The 7,046-nt window shown below is 36.9% G+C and overlaps 1 long non-coding RNA gene across 1 annotated transcript; it reads left to right on the top strand.

Moving 5' to 3' along the window:
- The first annotated feature begins 277 nt into the window (after window positions 1–277).
- LOC131195853 (uncharacterized) lies at window positions 278–6,553 on the top strand. Its single transcript, XR_009154562.1, has 3 exons — window positions 278–604; window positions 5,121–5,413; window positions 6,262–6,553. It is a non-coding gene; the product is annotated as an uncharacterized LOC131195853 (long non-coding RNA).
- Window positions 6,554–7,046: the final 493 nt, after the last annotated feature.

The raw sequence follows: 7,046 nt of genomic DNA, 5'->3' as shown, positions 1-7,046 counted from the left end.
AGAAGAGAGTTTCTCAATCCCAAGTTTTAAGATGTGTGGACTTCAATTCCCAGAATCCCCCCAAATAGCATGTTAAATCTCTGAGATTAAAAAAATTGCTTTAGACTAGACTAGGACTGATTTGCCACTTTGCTGTGTAGGCATGTGCAAGCGTATACGTCCAAAAACTTCTCTTTATTGAAATAACGGAATTTCGAACTGCATATTTAAACGTATAACACTCGAGAACCTGAACTAGAGAACCGTTGAATAAGATATAATATTCCTCCCCAAATTTAATGTTGGAAATAGGATCTGCTTCGAGTAGACTTGTATAAACTGGTTTTTATGGGACTTGTAGTTCCACATGTTCGAAGGCTAACTAATTAGGGAAGACAATATTAAGAGCTTTTATAGATCTATTGAGATTCAAAGTTCTTTTAAATAAATATGTGTTAATGTAAGTTTTCTTATAGTAGGGCTGACGGAATTTACTAAGTTCCTTTACTAAGGAATGAAGCCGGATTTCTGGAGATGAATAATGGCTAATGATGGTCATCTTGAAAGTAATAATGGTTTAATTTATAGTTATCTTCAGAAGACATCTTTTGGACAGCCATTTTAGGTAACTATCACCTAATCTCTAACTTTCATTTATAGGAGTTGTTTTTGAGATTTAGTTACCCAGGATCTTGGGGGAACCATTTTCTGGATTTTCTACAGTTGAGCATCATATCTGGGTGTAGGATTAAAATGGCATTGCTTGCTTTGATGGATGAGACCTGAAAGGAGGGGATGTGCTAGTCTTGGTCCTCTTAAATTTCTCAGTAGTTGTACAGCACAGAACCCATGATAATCTCTCTGGCTGGCTGCAAATATTGGCACTTGGAGGAACCGTTTTGCAGTGACCCTGCTCTTTCTTGAGCATGTAGTTCCAGTCATCACAGGTGGGAGTGGGGGGGGGGAGTGATCATGCCTGGGGTTACTCCAGGATAGGGTTCCTCAGGGCTCATTCTTCTCACCCATGCTGCCACATTACACATGTGGGTGGAATGATTTCTAAATGGAGAGTCAAATGCCTATTTAAGAACCTTCACTACAATTTCATATATTTCCCACTTCAAACTGGGAATAAACAGCTGTCAATTTCCAGGCTGTCCACCTTTGATATAGTGACTTGGTTCACACTATGCAAAGTTACAATGGGTGTTGTTTGAAATTCTGTGGAATTCTTGTGGGAGTTCACTGTGTTGATAGCAGTTGTATTCTTAGAACAGGGTGGCCTAAAATGGATTTGCTGATTTGTGGCACAGTGCTATTTTAACCCAAAGAATCTTCTTTATTTATGGATTTTGTGAAACAGTTGGGAAAATTCAGTAAACTATGGTTTAGTTTCAATAAACTATGGTTAACCTTGGATTAGCATTTTTAAAAAATAAATCCAGCTATTGGAAAATCTTGCAAGAGATTATGCTGTTACATACTTCAGCTGCTTAAGACGTTTTTAAAAAGGACCTTTATATTTAAATGGAATAGTTCTGTAAAAATGACTTTATAGCAAAAATATTGCTTATCTTTATTTTTCTGTTTCAAATTAAAGTACAAGATATAAGGTGTACAGCAGTTTCTCGAATTATCATTTAATCTGTAACATTCCCTTCTTAATAGGCTTAAAGGGTTTTTTTAATATCAGCTGTGTTGGAATGATAGCATAGCTGCTTTGTGATTCAAGTAATGATGTAGTAAAAGAGGGTAGTTACATAAAGGTATTTAGTGTTACACAGCAAAAACTTAGAAAGTCATGCACACAGTGAGTTCGACTGGATTTTGAACCAAAAATGAAGTATCCTCTAGTTCCTTTAATTAATGATCTAACATTTCCTTTTCTCTTCTGGTTTTGTTTGCCTTTTGGGATACTATTGATCTTACTGATTTTTTGGTTCCAACATCTACTTAATGAAGGTAAGCCATATTGCACTATAATTTTTACAGTTTTCATTTAATGTGACTTGTAGGAATTATATGGGTTGTAGCACAAGGTATCTAGGAAGTGCCAAGATGGGGATGGATATTATAAATTGCTTTTAGTATCCCATGATATCCAAAATATTAGGATGGCTGAAAAACTAGCACTACATTATATGTCTATTCAAATAGGGTCTGCTTCACTTAAAAATGGAGATGTAGATAAAATTCAAAATATTTAGTTTTCTTCCTTAATATGTGCAAGGTTATTTAAGCAGAATTGATCAAGACTGACTCAGGCCTCTCCGCCAGTTGGGGACTGAACTGAAATAAGGTCAATGCCATTCCCTGTATCCTGATGATACTGTTGGAAGAAATAACCATCTGGTTCAGTTCCAAGCCGGGAGAAAGGCAATGGAGACAAAATGGAGGCTGATTGGAAAGAGGGTCCATTTATTGATGAAGCAGAAGCACATGGGTAGTTCTGGGCAGCTGACTACATAGAGTTGAGAATGAGATTTTTTTTTATACCTTCTCTTGGGCTTTGCACCTGAACTTCCTGTTACTGTGCAAGAACATGTATTCTATTGACTGTTGTGAGACTCCTATGGAACAATGTACAAATCCTAGGAGTTTGTCTGAGCTAAATTTGGTTGAAGTTTGAACTTCTGGGGGTGGTGCAACTGAGATGATGCAGTGAAGGGGCTTTGGGCAATTCCTATTGTGGCTGATGGCTAATCCTATCTTTGTTGGATCTTGGGTGAGGGTATTTGCTTATGAATAGAGCTAGCTATCTCTTTATCTCTTAAGTGCTGACATCTGCTGAAGGCTATTAAGAAAGGTGGGGGATGCTTTTCAAGAGCCTGTTTCTCCATTTCTCATCCAGAGAAATATAATATTCTGCCTTTTTAATATTTCTCAAAATATTTCATTCTTCCAGGAGAGGGTTGGGTGTTAACTTTCTACAATACTATAGGGCTGTGATGGCTAATCCTTTCTGGACCGAGCGCCCAAAGCACGCACACACACATGCAAATGCACGCACGTGAGCCTGAACCCCCAAAATGCAATGCGTATACGGCCCATGTGCCCCACCCCCATGTGCACGTCCCCCATGCATGCCCCACCCTGTGCACCCCACCCTGCGAATGCATGGCAGAGACCAGCTGGCCGGTGGAAGGTATGTGTGCATGCACAACGGAGCTGAACTGGGGTAATCGCTCACGGGCCCATAGAGAGGACACTGCATGCCACCTGTGGCACGTGTGCCAAAGGGTTGGCCTCACAGCTATAGGGACTTCCACAAGTCTTTGGAGCCTGAGATGAGTAACTCTTGGTTCATGCTCCAGAGGAAATACTATGGAAATGTGAAGGCAATATTTGCAGTGTTTCCTCTGGAGCTGCAGGGTAAGTGGTTTTTGCATGCAAGATTTTATTTTATTTTTTTACACAAACACACCTGCAGACTTTTTATTTAAAATTTTGTGTTCTCAACATACAGCAGTTAATATTTTAAAGCTGGTTGTTCCTTGTTATGAAAATAATTCCTTACAAGGAAAGCAATGGGAAAGAAGGGCAGCTAGTTGCTGTTATTAGCTCCTCTCGGTTGGACAGCTGGAGGAAGTTCTAGTTGTTAAGGAAGATAAGGATATCCAGGTGTTGTGCAGCTGGTTGTGATTATGTATACATATTTGTGTCCAAGATTGGTCATGTCAAGGGAATAGGAGTCACATAGGCATGATGTATTAGCTTTTAACTAGGTTTAATTTCTTTGGTGTTTTTTAACTTTATATTTTTCACATAAGGAGAAAGATCTTGGATGACTGCAGTTTGTTAAACTGGTTGAACAGAAGGGTGTTGTGCTTTTAGGATATGTCCAAAGGCAACCGAAGATGCTTCCATATTGTAGATTGACAGATTCCCCATTTGGTAGACCTATTAATGCAGATTTCCTGAAGTAAAAAGCAAAGACTCTTGGGATCCCATGGCTAATTGCTCTAGAGCAAAAGCTACTAAAATTGTACTTTTCCGCCCAAACTGTCAGTGGAAGCACATTTGAGTGCCTCTTAGTTACAAGCCAGTTTAGTTAACTGGTTAAGACACTAGGCTGGAAATCAGGAGTGAGTTCTAGTCCAACTCATAAGCATGAAATCCAGCTCAGTGACTTTTTGTTAGTCATACTCAGTCCAACTCACTTCACAGGATAGTTGTGCCTGTACACCGCCCTGAGTCCTTCGGGAGAAGGGCGGTATAAAAATTAAATAAAATAAATAAATAAATAAAATAAAATAGGAGTAATAGGTATGTTCACTACCTTGAGTTATTTATTTATGAAAATAAAGATTTGTGTAAGTAAAAATGTCAGATTTATGTGCTTAGAAATATACTGATTTATTTGAGGATATAAAATAATCATCCCATTATATTATCACTTGGAAATGCATATGCTGCTATCAGAATAAAACTCCTTTTTGCAATGTGTGAAGTTTGTAATGGTGCTATTTCACCACAACTCCAGAACTATTACTGTCTGTGTTATCAAATGCAATATTTTAAAATATAAAGAAATATGGCTGCTAATTTTCCACATAGGGGAACTAGTATCTTGGATTCAATTGGTATCATGCAAAATATATGCATGGGTTGTTCTTATGCACAAATCTAACTATAAAGTATTTTGAATGCGTTTATGAACAGGTAAGTCAACAGCATTTCCTCTTGAATAATGGTGAATGTCTTGATTGCCCTTCTCAGCATGTATAAATAACACTCTTCATAACATCAAAATCATAATTAGCAATCCCTATCCAATATTCAGTAATATGAAGCTGCCTTCTTCACAAAATGTTTACTCAGATTTTTCATTGTTATTAAACTCAGATGTTAATCATGCTGAAAACAATTATAGAAAATTGCCTTTCATTATTGGAGCAAAAAAGATTTCGTGCATTAGAAAACAGATCAGGGATCTAATTTAGTTTTTGACTTCCATCTTTGATGAAATAACAATTGTTCCCTTTGGATAGCCATGTTATGCATTTTAAAAATCTATAAAATGTGCTGTAGGTACAAAATTTTGTTTAGCTATTACACCTTCTGTATCTAACCGAAAGGTGTTTCTAGCTTGTTTTTTCCCCCCACTGCATTGATATAAAATCCTGATATTTATATTTTAGCTGAAGTTCCCATTACTAAAGAAATAAAGATGCCACCATGTGATGATCCTGATGGGAACACTGACCTTAAATCTGAACATGAATCCAGTGGAAATAACAGCCGAAGCAAGTACAGAAAAGCCTTAAAATTTGATATGAAGATGACTCCAGGGGTGGAAAAATTGGGCTCTAGGCCTGCTCACTTGAGTTCAAAAGAAACGGAGAAAAGCCTGTCTGCCTCTATTTCATGCCAACTAAACCAGTGTGGCAGACAGTTTTGTTCTGAGAAGAATTTGATGTACAATACACCTTTGGTAAGTGAAAGGATCTACTTGTAGTATAAAATGATCCTCTCTTTACGGGGTTTGTAGAAGAAAGGGATCTGGCTCATGTGTGCCATTAAACTTGGTCTACATGAAAAAGTCCCTGAGCAAAGTAAGGCAGAGCTCTTTTTACCTAAGTTGGAAAAATTAGAGCCCTGGGTGTCTTTTTCTCTCCCCTGACTTGCATTCTATACATAAATGAGAGACTTACATTTCCTTCCACCTACCCATTATAGCTTGGCTCAGACTTACTGGCTCTCATTCAGCAAAAAGTTCTGGTCAATATTTAGTTCTTAGAACTTGGAGGCTAATGTTGTCGAAAGAGATTATAATCTCATCATATAACCCAGAGCATGCATAGTTGCCATTAAATAAAAAAAGTGCATGCACATGGCTCTAATATTACAATTTTGTGCAGTTTTTAGTTGTTTTTGGTTCCTGCTGGATTTAAGAAAAACTATTTTTCAAGGTTTGTCATATCTATAGTTATTGCAAGAATTAATAATTACATCTGTGCCATAATTCATTTCAAAAGGGATAAAAGTTTAGTGCTGGATTTACACATTCCCCACAGCCAGACATGAGCAACATCTGACCCATTTCAGCCTCTCAATTTTTTGGCGGGATCCTTTTGAGTCCTTGTTTTACTTTTGAAGGAGGGGAGGAGTTTAAGACAAGGAGGCAAAGCATTTTTGCTACCATTCTGAAATCCCCTGAAACCAAGATACTGTTGGTGTGATACATCTTTGAGAGCTACAGATGGCTAGTAATATCAAAGGGAGACAAATTTGTATATGTTTCTTAACTGGATTGTTTTATTTAACTTCTCTCTTTTTTAGCCTTCTTCACTAGTTGCTTGAGATTTCCAACATTCTGTGGATACAGCTGCTCTCTTCACCTCTGGTTGCTTGTATTGTCAGCTCCTTATCTGGTTGAGGGAAAAGCCTGTTGAAATCATGCTTTCCTTGAAAAAAGAAATTGATATCTGTCATCTTTTGTAAGGAAGAGAGGGGCTAATGCCCTCTATGGGGATGATTAAAATATAGCTGTTCCACCAAAGAAAGATGAATGTGTAGCAATTCTTTAGTTTGTTCTGTTGCTAATTTCAGGTGTGCTATTTTTTTGCTTCATCATTTAGATTTTATGTACAGGAATCAAAACATTAAAGTGTTTCCTTGATCTTGAACTAGGGCATTATTCTTAAATGATATTTGAATATAAAAACCAAAGAATTCCTGTATATGTATCAATTTAACAATTCTGCTTTCTTAGAGAATACAAAGAACTGCTGTCCTGGGACAACATTTAAAACAATTACTATTACAATGTAAATGCAAAAATGTTTTTAAAAAGTAATGGCGAAAGCTAATTACAGATAATTACTTATAATACTTCTTAGACTAAAAACAGATGAAGTGCCAGTTTATTGCTAAACTATAACTCCCAGCATCATCATCATCATCATCATCATCATCATCATCATCATTATTATTATTATTATTATTATTATTATTAATTCGATTTTTATACCGCCCTTCTCCCGAAGGACTCAGGGCGGTGTACAGCCAAAAGTAAAAACAGACGATACAATATACAATTTAAAATACAAATTAAAAAACTTATT

The sequence above is a fragment of the Ahaetulla prasina genome, chromosome 3 (genome assembly GCF_028640845.1).
Source record: "Ahaetulla prasina isolate Xishuangbanna chromosome 3, ASM2864084v1, whole genome shotgun sequence".
Classification (NCBI taxonomy): Eukaryota; Metazoa; Chordata; class Lepidosauria; order Squamata; family Colubridae; genus Ahaetulla; species Ahaetulla prasina.
The sequence above is the reverse complement of the archived record's forward strand: the minus strand, read 5'-3'. Positions and strand labels throughout refer to the sequence as shown.